The sequence below is a fragment of the Pseudophryne corroboree genome, chromosome 2 (assembly GCF_028390025.1).
Source record: "Pseudophryne corroboree isolate aPseCor3 chromosome 2, aPseCor3.hap2, whole genome shotgun sequence".
NCBI classification, from domain to species: Eukaryota; Metazoa; Chordata; class Amphibia; order Anura; family Myobatrachidae; genus Pseudophryne; species Pseudophryne corroboree.
Window position 1 is genome coordinate 823,194,230 of NC_086445.1, and position 18,562 is coordinate 823,212,791.

At 40.8% G+C, this 18,562-nt stretch overlaps 1 protein-coding gene across 1 annotated transcript in view; it reads right to left on the reverse strand.

The window, feature by feature from the left end:
* IL1RAPL1 (interleukin 1 receptor accessory protein like 1) overlaps positions 1–17,024 on the reverse strand; it is a 1,997,981-nt gene extending 1,980,957 nt beyond the window's left edge. Inside the window, exon 1 of the mRNA XM_063955696.1 lies at positions 16,132–17,024. The gene's annotated coding sequence lies outside the window, so the exon portion shown is untranslated. The remainder of the gene's footprint in view (positions 1–16,131) is intronic.
* Between the last annotated feature and the right edge of the window lie 1,538 nt (positions 17,025–18,562).

Below are 18,562 nucleotides of genomic sequence, written 5' to 3' on the forward strand. Positions count from 1 at the left end.
TGTAGCAAATGAGTGGACAGAGATCTGTCCAAGTTCAGCAGCCCCCTTGGTCTTTCTTTCATGGAACCCCTCTGATAGCTGGAGCCTGGAGGCCAGGGCCTCCAATGTCTCTGGGAGTTACACCACTGTGTGGACCAACAATCCAGGTGCATAAAAATAATCTCTTGTTGTTATGGTAACCTCTATGTCTACCCTGTTATTTTATCACTAGCATTGCAATACACTTGGTGAAATTTTATAAGAATTTATTAATTTAATTAAGCAATAACACCAAAATTGAATGGTTGTTATTGATGGAAAAATCTAAGTGTAAATAACAAAAGCCCATTGGTCTATCTATAATGGGTGTAGGGTGTGAAGTACACACGGGCCCCTGGGCCAGGGGAGCACACACCACACACCCTGCACCTATGTTCTATAATACTTACCTCTCCGGAGTCCTGAGTAAGCAACAGCGGTGCTGCACAAATCACAGGGAAAGTGGCTGCTGTGCCATCTACCCAGAGACCTGTACATGCTCAGCAGACACTGGCACATCCAATGGCTAATGAGGAGAGATCCAGACGGAGACAGCACACAGGTATCTTCCTCTACTAATACGCCTCTTCAAAAGCCTATTCCCTCAGGTCATTATTCTACCAAAAGTGGCCCTTATGTGGAATGCTATTTACTTATAACACAAAAATATTAGACAATGCTTTATTGGTTTGAGTTCTTTTTATAAAATTAATTGCGGGTGTGCATTATTATTATTATTCTTTATTTATATGGCGCCACAAGGGTTCCGCAGCGCCCACTTACAGAGTACATATGCACATAATCAAAACAGGAAAACAGTGACGTACAGTTGAAGACAATATAGGACAAGTACAGGGTAACTAAGCATAACTACACCAGTAAATGACAGCGATAAGTTTCAAGGTGGCCAAAAAACTGCGGGATTTGGGCAGTTGAGGATTATTAAAGTACGAAAAGGATAAGCACATGAGGGAAGAGGGCCCTACTCGTGAGAGCTTACATTCTTAGGGGAGGGGATTATGTCATTGATACAGTATGTCATTGATGAGTTTAAAGATGTACAGTACAGTATATCCATCTGCAAAGCATCATTTGTGTCCCATCAAACTGGCTATCTCCGATATGCACATGACTGAGATTTGGATGGAGATGACTAAAGTTGTACTTAAAATGCATACAAATACAATGTATTAATGTAAATGCACTCCAATGTAACTTCTTATGATTGCATTCTGCTTAGATCAGTGTATGTGAAAATTGTTTCTTTTTTGTTCTATATCTACAGTACAATGCATAAAGTGGTGAGACAGTCTGAAGCTTACTGCGCAGTGCTCTTAGGCATACCTGATGTTCTTTGTTTTCTCCATCTCAGCACACTTTTCCACTGCACTTTGTCTTATTTCCATAAAGTGGTATATGAAGAAGTACAGCAGGTGTATTGTGGAAATACACTACCTAGGGGATAACTCAGATCTGATCGCCAGGGGTGTAGCGAGGGTGGCTCCAGTGGAGCACGAGCTGTACAGGAATATGCAGAGCAGGAGAAGGAGCAGAGGGTGCACACACTGACTCAGACTCTGAGACTAGGCAGGCTGCTAGGCAGGTTAGAAACGACAGCAGGAGATACTGAAAGCTGGCACATGCTGAAGCTCTGCCCGTCCTCTTTATATGGCTCTCTGTATGTTTGTATCTATGCAGCAGGGTTACTTCTGTCCTGCAGCACCACTCTCTGCCTCCGCTGCTGCAGCACCTCTCTGTCAAGCCCAGCTGCTGCAGCACCTCTCTCTGCCCCAGCTGCTGCTGCAGCAGCACCTACCTCTGCCTTTCAGGCAGCTGCAGCACCTCTCTCTGCCCCTGCTGCTGCTGCAGCACCTCACTCTGCCCCTGCTGCTGCTGCAGCACCTCACTCTGCCTTTCAGGCAACTGCAGCACCTCTCTCTGCCCCTTAATTCTCGAACGTTATTTTCATTGAGGCATAGTGGGATTATCCATCTGGAATGGCAGTCCTAGGGAATAATTTTCATTGAGGCATTGGGGGAACATCGAGTTGGTGGGGCAGTTTTAGTGCATTATTTTTATTGAGAGTTTGGGGGGAGGGTTCAGGACTGTGGGGAGGGGGGGTTGTGAGGTCAGATCAGTCAGGGCATACATAGAGTTTTTTATTTATTTATTTTAATTAAACAAGTAATTAGCTAAATGCAGCTACTTTCATTGCGGCTCTACCGTGGTGTAACGTGTATAAGGGGCTCAACCATGGCATAACATGTATAAGGGGCTCTACCATGGTGCAACATTTATAAGGAACTCTACTGTGTATAAACGGCTCTACTGTGGGGTAATGTGTATAAGCAGCTTTACTGTGGTGTAAAGTGTATAAGCAGCTCTACTGTGGTATAACGTGTATAAGCAGCTCTACTGTGATGTAATGTGTATAAGTGACTTTATTGTGGCGTAAAGTGTATAAGCAGCTCTACTGTGGTATACTGTGTATAAGCAGCTCTACTGTGGCATAACATGTATAAGCAGCTCTAGTGTGTGGCGTAACATGTATAAGGGGCTCTACTGTGGCATAATGTGTATAAGTGGCTCTACTGTGATGTAATGTGTATAAGTGGCTCTACTGTGTTTTAATGTGTATAAGGGGCTCTACTGTGGTGTGACGTGTATAAACAGCTCTGCTGTGGTATAATCTGTATAAGCAGCTCTACTGTAGCATAACATGTATAAGCAGTTTTACTGTATGGCATAATATTTATAAGCAGCTCTACTGTGTGGCATTACATGTATAAGGGGTACTACTGTGTGGTGTAATATGAATAACGGACACTACTGTGTGGTGTAATGTGAATTGGTACTATTCTGTGGCCACACCCCTCCCCCATCAAGCCATGCCTTTATATTTTAGTTGCATGCTTTTGGTGCGCACTATCCATACTTTAAACATGGGGGCACCCAAAGGAAACTACCGCGCCACAAAGTCTAGAACTGGCCCTGGCACCAATTTAGGATATTAAAATATTTTTTTCATTTCAAATGTAATATGTCACCACATGTTAGCCAGGCCCTCAATTCAGTACAGGGGAGGGGGGCGCCAAAACATACCCTTGCTCCGGGCACCATAGCACCTAGCTACACCTGTGCTGATCGTTAGGCAGCAAGTTTTGCTGTCCTGTGATCAGTTAGTTGCTGCCTACAGGGGGAGTATATTTTAGCTGTGCAAGTATGCGAACACATGTGTAGCAGAGCTGCACAAACTGATTTTGTGCAGTCTCTGCGCAGCCCAGGACCTGTGATCACATCAGCCTAGTCGGGACCAGATTTGACGTCAGACACCCTCCCTTCAAATGCTTGGACACGCCTGCATATTTCCAGACACTCCCTGAAAAGAGTCAGTTGCCACCCACAAATGCCCTCTTACTGTCAATCTCCTTGCGAACGCCTGTGCGAATGAATCCTTCGCACAAACCCGTTGCTGACCGGCAATCCACTTTGCAGCCATCCGTCGTGCCTGCGCATTGGGGTGCATGCACATGCACAGTTCGGATTTGATTGCCCGCTGTGAGAAAACGTACAGTAGCGATCAGATCTGAATAACCCCCTTAGACAGATTCATCTAGTCAGACATTTCTGTTTTTCTGATTATATAGTCTACATGTCTTGTAAATCCTCTAATTTAAAAAAAAATTAAATGTTGCCCCCTTTTCCTTCAAACTTTACAAGCTTAACACTTGTAGATAGAGCCTGTACAGAATGCTTGAAATGAGAGCTTAACAGTGATAGTAAAGGGGTAATGTGACCCCAGGGCCATGGCCAGGGTGGTGTAGCTGATGTCATCACTCATGGATGCTGACCTGGTCCGTTATGGTGCGCAACTGCTGGTGGAATTGTAGGTCTGTGTGTTGTACACGACGGTCAAAGCTCTGGCTAATGGCCCAGCTCCTCCCTCCTCAACCTGTTATATTAGGGATGAGATGACTCATGAGAGAAGAGAAGCTGCAATTTGGAGCCACCATGAGAACACAGTGAAGTGAAACTAATACAAAATGCTGGTCAGTAAGTTTTTCTATTAAACAGTTCATATAGATTTTTCAAGGAATGAAAACTCTGGGACCCTGAGCTTTTGTTTCCGCATGCAATTTGTCATTTTTATAGGAACTGTGTTCCTGTGCATTATACACTACATAGTAAGAAATGCTTTTTGGTTTGACTGGCACTTGATGTAATATTCCTGTGTTAAGAGGGAAAAGAGCAACAAAATTAGAAGAACAGCTATCATCTATCTATCTATCTATCTATCTATCTATCTATCTATCTATCTATCTATCTATCTTTCTGTAATGGATATGCCACTTTTTGAGTGTGGTTGTACTATGAAACACACATGATTTAGTGTGTGGGTGAATGTGTTTAATCACCCAAAGCATCAATCAGAGCTTGACTGTAGACTCAAAAGTGTTTTATCTATCTTAATAAATTGGCCTTCTTGTGATGAAATTGTTTACAGTTGTGGAGTGACAGTGCTGTGGCTCTGTGATGAGCTTTCAATGACAGTTGGAAGTAGTTCAGGCGTGCCGTAACTCTGGAACTGTGCAGGTGTGTGGTCATTAGGAAATAATGCACAGTCATGTGATCTAGTGTACCCAATCATGTTAGTGGGATTTTTGTCATTATATCAAAGTATCCATACATACAAATGAGTGGTGTGGTGGAGATAAAATGTCTCCAAATCATTTAAAAAAATTACACACACATCTGGATGATGCTTCTCTTTCTTGCAAATGTAAATTGGCAATTTGCCATAGTGGGTGGGATCTGATGCTACAAATGGGGTCATCATACCATTCAAGACACACATCCTTGCCAGCTGGACGTTCGAGGTCCTGAAAGTATGCAAGCATGGTTTCAACCATAGTAAAAATATTTGACTTATCTGCAAAATGTTAGTGTCTTCTTGTAGATCACAGGTAAAGTCACTGATAAATACATTAAAGAAATCAAGATCCAGCACTGATTCCTGAAGTTCTCCATTGGCTACCAGTCCTTCAACTGAGGTTCCACCATTGACCACAACACTGACTCCTTTATCAAGTTCTTTATCTGAATCAAATCCCAGGATTTTGAGGTTTTGAATGTATTTATTTATTTATTTAATTTTAAGTTACGTATATAGTGCCAGCATATTCCATTGCAGTTTACAATTGAAAAAGTCTAGATAAACACAATTCACAGCCCCACCCTGATATATTTCTTTAGGTATCCACTAGGTTTGTATGACATGCTGCCTTAGATCTTGACATTTGTTTGACATTAGTGTCAAGTGACTCCATTAGTTTATCAGCTATTGAAATTAAACTCACAGGTATACTTGCCTACATTACTTCTGCAATCTGTCCTCCGGGAGAATACTGGAAGAGAAATGCAGCTATCTGGTGGTGGTGGTCATTACACTCCATCCCCTCATGGGGTGATGCCATGAATTGAGAGGGTGTGTCACCAAAATGACATGTTTCTCATAGAAATACACAATATTGCCCAATTGCCTCCTATGGAACCGTGATTCTGGGCATTGTCCTCCCTGTCTGGACACTTTGCTAGGTAATGGGCAGTATGCAGAACTTCCTGCTCTTCCGGGGGTCCAGGGGACTCCCCACAAGTTCAGGAGACTCCCAGATGTACAGAAAGAGGAATTACGTATTATTATTATTATTATTTATTACCAGTTATTTATATAGCGCACACATATTCCGCAGCGCTTTACAGAGAATATTTGCCCATTCTCATCAGTCCCTGCCCCAGAGGAGCTCACAATCTATATTCCCTACCACATGTGCACACACACACACACACACACACACACACACACACACACACATATACACCAGGCTTAATTTAGTTGGGAGCCAATTAACCTACTAGTATATTTTTTTATTATGGGAGGAAACCGGAATACCCAGAGGAAACCCACGCAATTATGGGGAGAATATACAAACTCCACACAGTTAGGGCCATGGTGGGAATCGAACCCATGACCTCAGTGTTGTGAGGCAGCAATGCTAACCACGTACACCAACCACGGATTTTCAAAGGGTGGAAATGGGGATTATTTTACTACAGTAAGCCCTGTTGCAATGCATTTCTGGCCTGTGGGGTGGAGGGTATGAATGGGGGGGAGGAGGGGGGGAGAGGTTAGGTTCCTAGGTATCAATAATAATGGGCATGACTTGTAGCGTTCGGTTATACTGGAAGCAGCGGACTAAATACTCACAGATATACCTTTCATGTTTTTCTACTTGTTTTCTTATTGTAAACTACATTTGTCATTCTCAATTTATCTGGAATTAACCTGTCAGGAACCATTGCTTAATGACATTATGAGCGCAGATTTCTTTTAATACTCTTTTATGTATACCACCATTTGACTTGACAACTTTTTATTTTGAGTTTTTACGTAAGACCTCACCTGCTACAGTCTCCTTTTTGCACACTTTGGCATATACAACCCCTTAAATTCTTGCCTTATTATTAATCTCTATGTTTTTTTCCAATCACTGATGTAACTCAATAATAATTTGTCACCTTTTGTATTGATTATGCAGTCTTTTCTTTTGTTTGCTTCTTTGATAACGCTTTTCTTGCAACACTACGTCTACTAGATAAGGTTCAAGTTGTACAGTAGGAATATTGTAAGATATATTTCTTTATCTCTGTTAACATAAATCTAATTAAGAAAAAATTATCAGATTGCCTTTATCCATCAATATATCATTAGGATATAACCCTGTAAATACGCCGGTACTGCAACATTTGGTGTAGCTGGGTCTGGTGTTGGTGATGGAACAATATTAATAGTAGCAGTCTCATCCTGAGATACAGTATGGCTGAAATGAAACCGCAGTTGTTCTTTTATGCCACCTTGGAATTTGTTCTGTTTGAATCTATGAATCTGTTTTGTTTGATGGTTGCTTTCTTGATCTTGGACACACAGGAGCATATTTTTTTTCATATATTTCCACTGCAGGGATCTCTGTCTATAGCTCAGAAATCCTAGCAACCAGCCTCTTGGTTGTAGTGTCAGAGTATTTTATTATGCCCCATACACAATTGTGTTTTTTTAAAGATGACAAATGACCAAGTCTGGGAACTCTGACAACAGATCTTGGTTTCTACATTGAAGAAAACATGTAAATCTGCAACATCTAATAAATGTATAAAACTAAAAATAGGAATCTGAATATTGTAGTTGTTATTTGTTTTGGAAGAATATTAATGTGGAAATACTTATATAAAAAAATTAAAAAAATTAAAATAGGATCCACAACCTATCAGGCCTAAAAGTAATGATATGGTCCATTGTGTCTTCTGTTTATTGAAGACTTGTTGCTTGTTTTTCGTTTTATTGGTATTTCCTAATGAAGAGATCAATATATTTGTTTTACTTGATTGAAACAAAATTTTATAGTGGCTACAGCCAAACAATTTATGCAAATAATGATCTCAATACCAAACTGTTTTGGTGATGATTTCACTGAATCCAAAAAGCAGTGGCAAACACAAGATTTCTAGATGGGGTTTCCAAATGCAGTCCACAATCTCCCACTTTGTGGAACATTAGAGCAAGTGACAGAGTCTGGAGTAGTGGTAGAAGAACTTAGTAATGACCCTGGACATTAATGTAAACACTGGTCTTTTTATACACTGGATACTGTATGGAATACAGTATTAATATTTAACACTATAGATGGTCTATAGCACAGGTTCTCAACCTCGGTTTTCAGGACCACACACAGTTCATGTTTTCCAGGTCACCTGGAGATTTTGAAAAAGTGACAGTTGGTCATACACAGTGCACCTGCCAGGTGACCTGGCGAACGTGAACTGTGTGCACCTCAGGACCGAGTCTGAGAACCACTGGTCTATAGTATAAGCTGTGTCAAACCTTTACATAATGCAAATTAGTGGTCAGGAAAAGGTTAAACATACCACAATAAATAAATACACAAACATAACAGAAACAGTACTGCACTTTCTAAGCACACATTCTCCCACCTCATGGTAAGGCTCCTTTCTCTTCTTACTGGTAAATACTTTCTGGGCCAGTGCACTGATTGAGCACTTAGATCCACACACACAGCAAACTTGGTAGAAGAAGCTGCTACCACTACCACTGGGCATGTGCAGCAGCTCTGCTCTTTAGACTGTATAATGTGGCGGCAGCTCTAGCAATCCTATTATACACCATTGCTATTGTTGTCATAATTTGAGCTACTTGCCAAGAGGAAGGGGGCAACCGGAACCCCCCCTCTGTTTGCCTATGAACAAGAAGGCAGATATTCATAGAACGAGTAATAATAACAATGTGTGCGGAGCAGCTCATAATGGGGCAGATGTATTAACCTGGAGAAAGGATAAAGAAGCGATAAAGCAGTGATAATCGCAAAGCGACAACGCACCAGCCAATCATTACGGATTTGTAAAGTGACAGGAGCTAACTGGCTGGTGCGTTATCACCTTGCACTTATCACTGCTTTATCACTTCTTTATTCCTTCTCCAGGCTTAATACATCTGCCCCATTGTACTTAGTGACTGTCAAAAATGTTCATGCTTTCATATATACTTTTTCAGCTTTTTGTCAAAGGAGTAATTTTTAGGCCATAAAATTGTCATAAGTTGGTACACTGTTTTTTTAATTTTTATTCTAAATTGGACAAAATGCAATATATCCAAACCAAAGCTGAATATTTTCTCAGATCTGTATTTGCGAGGTACTGCAAATGTAAAATAAAGCCTTTATCCTAATTTAATTCATAATATATACTGTAGCTTGTTTTGCACACTTTAATTCAATCTACATTGTATATGTGTGTATGAATGGACATCTATTAAATAGAAATAAAGCATATTTATGGAATGCGTAATGGAAACAAATATACAGTAACACTGTATTTCCTTCCACATTAACAAACAATACTGTTTTTCATTTTAACACAATACATTGGGTATACCAAGATACGATCGTTTACATGGCAGAATTGCATAATGTAATTTATGAATAAACTAACAAAAACTAGAGAATGTAGAAGTTTTTAACCAAATTCATGTTATACGCTTACTCATGTTATTGATGACATGGCAAAATGCATTTCAATTACTATCAAGGTTGCAAACCATTACAGTAGCCATTAATGATAAAAATTGAGGGAAAAATCCCTTTCATTTGTCCAAATAATATTAAACTTAGATCTTTATTTATCTGCATTTGTATAGAGGGAACGTATCTTTTAAAAAAAATAATAATAATATTCTTAGTGCATACTTCCACCCCACCGTATTGTGTGCCTCCACTGATTGCACACCCTGCCAGCAGCAACCTATGTAGTGCACCCTAGATGGGTGCCTCGAATGGTTTCTCTGCAGTGGATCTTCATGTGGATCATTCCATACAGGGTATATCATACTACTACTACATGTGTCTGTTTTCCAATATATGCACAGGGCCCTTGTATGCCTAACCTCCCACAGCGTAACCTTCGTAGTGCGTCCAACATGGCTGCCTCATCTGGTACACTTGTGGATGGGATGAAAAATACATGAACATGAAAGTTTTGTTGGGCCCCTGCTCTGAGCATTAGGATGCTACAACCATCCCCATTTTGTGTCATCTCTTCAAGGGGTAGACTATTCCACCCAGGGTAATCCTATGCAGTGCACCCAAGATGGCTGCCTCACCTGGTACCTTGTGAGGGTGGAATTCACAACCAATGGAAGTTATTACCCAAAATGACTACACCAATCCTGCATTATGCTTACTCTGTGCTCTAGGTTTTCATTTTTATGCCTGTGTGGCTTGTGTATTGCGGTATTATTCTTCTGTATATGTGCATTGTTTTTTATGTCTGTAATGTGCCTTGAGTCCTGTTTGAAGAAAAAGCACTATATAAATAGAATTATTATTATTATTATTATTATTTTTAACACACTGCAGTGCATGCTACAGGCAACTTTTCAACACATTAACTCTCGCATAGCACAATGGAGTAGCAACATGTCCATGGGGAAAAGGCAAAACGGATATACCTTGTGGTAGTACTCAGATTTGCCATCAGTCTAAATGAAACACACCATCGGTAGGTAAGGATACAGTACTGTAGTTAGGCCTGAGTGACAAATCACAGTCTTATGCTGCCTACATATACAGGTGTATTACAATTTTATGAGCCTGGATCACAACAATATAATCAGATCTATGAACAATTAGAATGGAATTGCATAGATCTGATTAGGTTACAATAATTCAATTTGTTCTGAATGCAATTGAATGAAATTGGCTGCACACATTTCCCCGATTATTCAAAGTCCAACGATGACCTCACTCACAAGGTGATAGACATCATTCTCCAGCTTCATTTTCCACTCTTTTGAATGACATACACAAAATGTTGCTTGTTTAAAATAGAGCCACATGTTGTATAATGATAGCTCAATTTGGTAGAAATGGGCACAATAAATAACCTAATCCTGACTGTGATTGGGCATACTGTAGTTAGCATAGACACTTGTTTTCATGAAGTGAAGCTAATCTTACATGTTACTCAAGGACAGTATATTTATGATGTTCCTAAAGCCTCTTGGTATTGTTGCTAAATCTGATTCTGCCTTGCCTTACTACAGTACACTGTTTATGGGTATAACATGGGGGCAGATGTATTAACCTGGAGAATGCATAAGGAAGTGATAAACTAGTGATAAATGCAAAGTGATAAAGGCACCAGCCAATCAGCTTCCATATGTAAATTAACAGGTAGGAGCTGATTGGCTGGTGCATTATCCCCTTGCACTTAACACTGCTTTATCACTGGTTTATCACTTCCTTATGCCTTCTCCAGGTTAATACATCTGCCCCCATGGTATGGATACAACTAGAGAATTGCTGGCATAAACTCTGTGGGCACTTTAGTTGGCACCTCTCTGCCCCTTTAAGGCAGTTCTCATTTTACCCTCAGCCATTGAAGCCACCTGCTGTTTCTTACCTCAGCAGGCAGGAGAGGGGGGTAGGGGGAACATGCACCTCTCCTCGGTCCTGAAGTGTGGATGTTCCAACATAGCCAAGTGCCACACTCCCAGCTAAACACTGACACTGAGAAGCAGCAGCCAACAGCTTGGTATGTAAGAAGCTGCTGACTGCTTATCCTTCATAACAGGGAATGTGCACTGCATGTGGGCATCACAGGGGTGTTCAAAACCCTAAATGAATATTATGTCACTCATTCAGTGACTTGTAACCACTGGTGGACTTGTACTTGGTTCGTCTAATAGTATTGCTGCCCCTGAACATGTGACTAGCCAAGCTTACCTTGAAATTGAGACAAATATAGTTATCAATTAATCTACTGTACCTACAGTAAAGGTGGGTACACACTGGTAGATACATCTGCTGATCAATTGATCGGCAGATATATCTATGGATGGATCAGGCAGTGTGTTAAGCATACACACTGCCCGATCCGTCGGGGACTGACGTCATGAACTGGGCGGGCGTGTACACACAAGATAAAAAAAAGTAGCTAAACTTTAAAATATTGTTAGAAAAAAAAGAAAAAAGTATATACTGTATGTTATATAAACAAACAAACACAATTAAAATATTATTGAATGTACTGTTTATCAAACAAGGAGCAAAACTAGCCAAATGGATAATACTGGAAATTAGGGCTTAAACAAAGATGTCCATCCTATCTTGACCTAAAACTGGCTTTGTATAAAAATGTGCATTGATCTCTTAATCTAATTTTGCCTGCATCAGGAAAAATACATTATGTGTAGTTCTTTGCAGAGGATTATTCCACTTGTTATAAGTACCCTTAGCACAGACCCCAACACAGAGACTCCAGGATGTTGAATACAGAGGGTTTTTATTGCTAATAACTCCTATTGTATTACTGGAATTGTTTTAGCATCTTATTTTATGGTAATACTAGCTGGCTTATAGGGTTAAAAAGCAACAGTGTACAATATGCATCAAAAACCCTATTATACTTCTGTCACATGTAACAATGAGAAATAGCCCCCAAAACTGTCAACACAAATATAATTGTACATTATTCTAAGGAGCATTCATTATATGGAAACTCAAAAGAAGAATGGAAATGACATCCTGCATCCAGGAATATACATCTCTAAGCTACACACCATTTTTGGAACAATGTACGTACTGTTGGGTTAGAAAATGCATCATCATGTCACTTGGTCAATTGTTTTATCTTTCTTTTGTATGGCCAAGGTTACTTACATTGCTGAAGGAATGTGGTTATCTATAAAGCACATAAAAAGAAAAAGCAAAACTACGCACAGTAATAATTTGTTATTAAAACATGTTTCTAGATGTAGCCAATAAATATAGTACTGCAGCTGTAGTGCTATCCTGACCCCTGAAGGATGGAAGCATGAGGCAAGCATTATACAGTTACTGTATATAGCACATGTAACACACACACACACACACACACACACACACACACACACACACGCGCACATGCACACGCACATGCACACGCACATGCACACACACACACACACACACACACACACACACACACACATGCACACACATACATATGTAAAGATCAATAGATAGATAAATAGATAATACTATATATGAATTTAATTTCATAAAAAGGGACTATACAGAGACTATATAACTAATAGCAACAATAACACTACCTCAAAAAGAATACTGTATGCAGGGCTGGTTCTAGGGCTTTTAGCGCCCCGGGCAGGCAATAGGGGCGTGGCTTCATACAGGGGGCGTGGTCAGTTACGCCCCCTGTACAGTAGTAGCGCCGCTGAAATGATGTGCGGTGCGCAATGACGTCATAACGCACCGCACAGCAAAGGTCCTCTCCACGGTTCCCTTCGTGGAGAGGACATTACGCGTCTAGTTTCCCTTCGTGGAGAGGACCTTTGCTGTGCGGTGCGCGATGACGTCATCGCGCACCGCACAGTATAGGTCCTCTCCATGAAGGGAAACTAGATGCTACGCGTCTAGTTCCCTTCACAGCGCGGGGCAGCGGCAGCGAGACAGAGCGGGCAGTGGGGGGCACAGCAGCAGCGGATCTTGCCATGGTGCGGCGCCCTCTGGAAGGCGGCGCCCCGTGCAAAAGTCCTGCTTGCCCGTGGCAAGATCCGCTACTGACTGTATGTACAGTATCTTCTTTGCAAACATATTGAGAATGTTGAGTAGACTTCAGTGCATATTGCAGTCCATATTTAATGCACATTATACAGCAGGCCTCGGCTAAAATCATTTAAAAAATCTATAAAGGTTTAATACTGATTGGTGAATCAAGCGGGATCAATGCTACAATACATTTATCTCCATCTGTAATGTGCTGGAGTGCTGCTCTCACCATAACCAGCAACAAGAGCTACTGTAGCGGTTAAATCCTGACATTCAGAAACACATTCCTATTACGTCTGAAGCAGAGCTTGCCATGCTCTGGAATGTGTTCCTATAACATATATCACAGTGGAATGATCGCTTTATGATGAGCACAAAAAAATGAAATTACATTTTTTTCACATGCTGAGACTCTAACATCACTTTCTGCTGTACACCAAAAGTATTTGATTCACTTCTTTATTTTTGGCAATCTTACACTGTTTTAAATACAGTAGAATGAATCAGAAGTAGGTAAATATACTGTCTTTCATTATCATATTTAACAAGGAATATCAGACAAACAGCTTTTACAAGGACATCCATCTTCCAACCCTGGACATAATTATAGCATACAGGAAGGGGATGCTGAACAACAGATACTTCAGCACCTGACATCTGCCTCTGTTTTCCACCCATGAACCATTTTGCTGGATAAAGGATTATTAGCTTTATGCAATGTACAGCTAATAAAATATTAAACAGGCTACCAGCCTTACAGTATATACACATGCTACTACACAAAATGAAATTAGGGGGACATGTACTAACAAGTGATAAGAGCAGAGAAGTGAGCCAGTGGAGAAGTTGCTCCATCAACCAATCAGCAGCTCTGTATAATTTTATAGTATGTAAATTATAGATGTTACTTCAGTGGTGATTGGTTGCCATGGGCAACTTCTCCACTGGCTCACTTCTCCGCTCTTATCACTGCTTACTAAATGGCCCCCTATAATCTCCTAGTGACCTGCAAGCCTTAAGAGCTGGGACATCTGTAAGTAACAGGAGAATATGTATTCATGTTTCAGAAAAAGTTGAAGACACATCCTTATTGTATCTCTCCTCACCTAGGAGCCATTTTCAGCTACAGAACAGTGTGATTTTCTTCTTTGTCATTATGTGTGCACTGTGTCTTTTACATATCCTTTAGAACTTGTAAACTTTGTTGTCCTGTTCTGTCCTTGTGGGTGAATAAATTAAAACCCAGACTACAATTTAATTTTTGAAATAAACACTTTAGCAATGTTTAATAAAATAACTGTCAACCTGTACTCATCTAATGTATTCAGTTCTTCCAGAGTTGTCTGGTTTGGTGTAAGTGCGCATGTGTACTGACCAGGAGCCCTATTTTGCAGTGACTATAGAAAGACACAAGAAAAGTAGTTTTATTCTGGCTGTGGGAGTTGTTGCTGCTATTTAGAAGCTTTCTCAGTACCTCCCTAACCCCACAGCATTGTTAGCAAACATTGTATTAAGACACTGGCCTTAACAGTGACCTTGACAAAATCTGCAGGCTGATCCTGTCAATGGGACCTTTGTTGGCTGTTACACTTGCTCTTTTCAAGAGCTATAAAGACGTGGCTAAGGTGGTGTGCAACCCTACCAGCTTTTATTAGCAACTCTCTGAGCTGTATAATTTATATACTGTGGTGAAATCTAGTGCCAAATGCATGGCACACAAAATTAATAATGCAGCAAAATCTCATCTCAAAATTCACTCTCCTCCCTCAATACGCCCACTATCCTTGTTAATGTATATCTAGTTTGGTGGCAGGAGCTTTCAAAGTGAAATGTATATAAGCCATTCTTAATATAGACCATATTCCTATTTTATAGAAGTAATATACTGTCACATGCCAGTGTTCCTTTCCCCTTTCTCTAAATTGCACAATATAATGCTATAAGGATCAGAGATCCCCTTGGGGACCCTTCCTAGTTCACATAAAACTTTGCCCTTATAGTGCATACTGATAAGCATTACAGATTATCACTGATATGGTCATTTTACTACTATATGTTTTAATATAAATCTGTAAAACTTTTTGTTTTCCAAGCCATATCTGCCAATGTAAGTCACAAGCCCAACACATACTCTTCTCTACCTAAAGAAATCTGCTAGCACTGCATGCCATGTTTGTGGTATTGGCACACTGACATCCCCATTATCTGCATATAGTATCAGAATGTTTTTTCATGGGATGTATGCATCTTAATTGACAGCATTGCTGTAGTGACTCTGACAGACCAGAGATTGTGCCTAAAACTGATTCTGCGAGCCAGGCATTGTGCTGTGCTATTTTTCCTCCAACAGCTTGCAGCTATATTTTTCTCCTGCAGAATCTGCAGAAATAATTGCATATCAATCTATACCAATACACTTAATGTAATTTAACCTCCTGCTAAGTAGAAAAATGGCACAATAGAAAGAGTGGGTGAATATATGTGTATATATATAATATATATGTGTTACCATGTAGGATGCTGCAGCTCCTGTGATCAATGCACCAGATACTTATTATCAGAGTTACATAAAAAATAAATAATCCCGTTTATTAATAAAGCTTTAATATGCCTTCAAACTGTGCTATGCTTGAATGATCTACTTTCCGTTTGCACCTAATATTAATAACCGGCCAGCTGCAATTATTGCATTAACCCAGCATATAGATATTAATTCTGAATAATCAGCACCAGTATTGTGTATGGCAGAGAAAGACAGTGTGCTCTGATCACAAAAGACATCAGCAAAAACATGTAATCTGCAGATATAGATTTCCCATTCATTCCAATATGTTTAATGCTCTGCAGCATTCAGGATGTCCTTTTTTTTTTTTTAGAAGCACCCAAGTTTCAGTAGTTAGACACCTGCAAGCTTTCTATAGACAGAAAATCATCTTACCCAGCACGATCGTCCGAAATATTCTGCTGTTGGAATCAGTCAGCAAGGTGATAGCTGGTCATCACAATGCTTAGTCAGCAGATCCACCGTTTAATCCCCTTGATATTTGTATACAAATATATATATATATATGTATTTCTTCTGCTAGCAGTCAGTAAGAGGATCCCCATTCACAAGTGCCAAGTTCACCACCATGCAGAATAATTCCATCCAGACCGAGGATACCTTGTAAGATGTGCAGCTGGCTTCAGCTCTGAAAGTACCCAGCAATGTTCAGCGTTGAAGATCCAATCCAGGTGTGAATCGAAGGGTAAAAAAGAACAGGAATCAGGAAAGAAGGGAGAGCCACAGAAGTCTGTTATCAACAGGAAGGGAAAATATCTGCAGCCTTTCAAAGCAAAGCCCCACTATATATAAGATTTTTCCATATTCAAGATGCAGCCAGGGGAAAAAAAGAGAAGAAGCAGTGTATGTATATTTCACAAGTATCCTGCAATAACAGATCCAATGGGGTTTTCCTTGCACTGTAATGCTATGTGAAAGAACTCCTGCTGTTTGTGAGGGTGTCTCCTGGGTCTTAGCACTCCCAAAATGAAGATGAAGGAGGTTAAAACAGAAAAGGAATTAAAATCAGTTGTCTGTTAGCTCCCGAATGATGCTAATCTCCAATAAGGATGACAAGTGAACACCATGTAATAATGAAACTTGATTAACAGCCACCATCCAGAAAAAAAAGGAAAAAGAAAGGAGAGAGGGGGACAAGGAGGGAGGTAATACAGAGACACAGATAGACAGAAAAGGGGGAGAACTGCAATGCATAAATGAATCCAGTGTTTCAATAAGATCTCCTCATTTGATTGAATGCATTCTCCAGCCTGCTGCAACTGCAAGTCATAAAAAAGATACTGTTACTGCCACCCAATGGATATTTCAGTACTAGCCAATCCTCAGCTACAGCTTTCCACCCTCCAGTTTAGAAGGCAGAATTAAAACAGGAAAGCCTTACATGGAATCAAGTAAAGTCTAATGGATTAGCTACTGCTGTCTGCGATAACAAGTACATTCATTGTGTATCTTGGCTGTTAAATGTTTAGGTTTATTCATTGTAGCCAATCTATATACAATGAAAACACATACAGACTGGATGATGCAGTATGCATGCACATGCAATGCATGTATTGTCATAGTTACGTTTCAGAGCTCTAAGCACTGTCTATGACTTCATTTGATAGTTCAAATGTATGCTTTACCGTTGCTATGGGATCTCTTCTTTGTTCCAACTGTCTGATCTGTGTGGGAACATTTTATCTTCACTCCGTTGCTAAATATTGTAGATCTGCTACACATCAAACTTATTGTGCTACACAGTGTTGCTTTGCCTTATCAATAAATGCTAACAATAGACAAAGATTTTTTTTCAAATTTTTTTTGTAATGAGCACTGTAAAAATCAATGGATTTGTTGATACTTTTTAACACAGGAAAAAGTGTCTTTAAAATATGGCAATTAGAATTAGATGGAGATTCATTATATTGGGTCCGAAGTATCATTTAGCCCTGAAAGGTGTACTCAGTAATTTCTTATAAGTATACTGCAGTTGAGAAAACAGTCTGTGTATTTGAAGGGCCTGATTAAGAGTTGTACGCGAATGCCCTTGCATCAGCGTCTTTGTATCCAGATAATGTGCGCATAACGGGGGTCATTCCGAGTTGATCGTAGCTGTGCTAAATTTAGCACAGCTACGATCATTCACACTGACATGCGGGGGGATGACCAGCACAGGGATAGTCTGCCCCGCATGTCAGTGCCGCCCCTACCCCCATAGAAGTGCAAAGGCAACGAAAAGTGGCGATGCCTTTGCACTTCAAGAGTAGCTCCCGACCAGCGCAGCTTTAGCGTGCTGGACGGGAGCTACTCGTCACTTCCCGGCCCGCAGCGACTGCGTGTATCGTCATGCAGCCGCCGCGGCCCGCCCCCCCCCCCCAATGGTCCGGCCACGCCTGCGTTGGCCGGACGGCGCCCCCTAAACGGCGGCTTAACGCCGCCGTCCAGCCCACTCCCACCCAGCGACCGGCGATCGCTAGGCAACGACGGATGGCATGTGCCGGCACACTGCAACGCCAGTGCATACGCAGTTCCGACCCGATTGCTGCGCTGCGAGAAACTGTAGCGAGCGATCGGGTCGGAATGACCCCCAACATGCAAATATCTCCGACACCGGGATTTGTATTGAGACACCCACAGGCAGCATCACAGATCCTGACAGTTGTGTACAAAGATATACATCGATTGATAAAAGTTACGGTCGTGCAGCATGCTACAGGAATTGAGATGCCGAAGCTTTTGTTACTGCTTACAGGATCGCTGATGCAGGCTGAGACAGGCCTGCATTTTTGCCACCACTTCTTGTTACATCCCCAGTGGCTTCCTG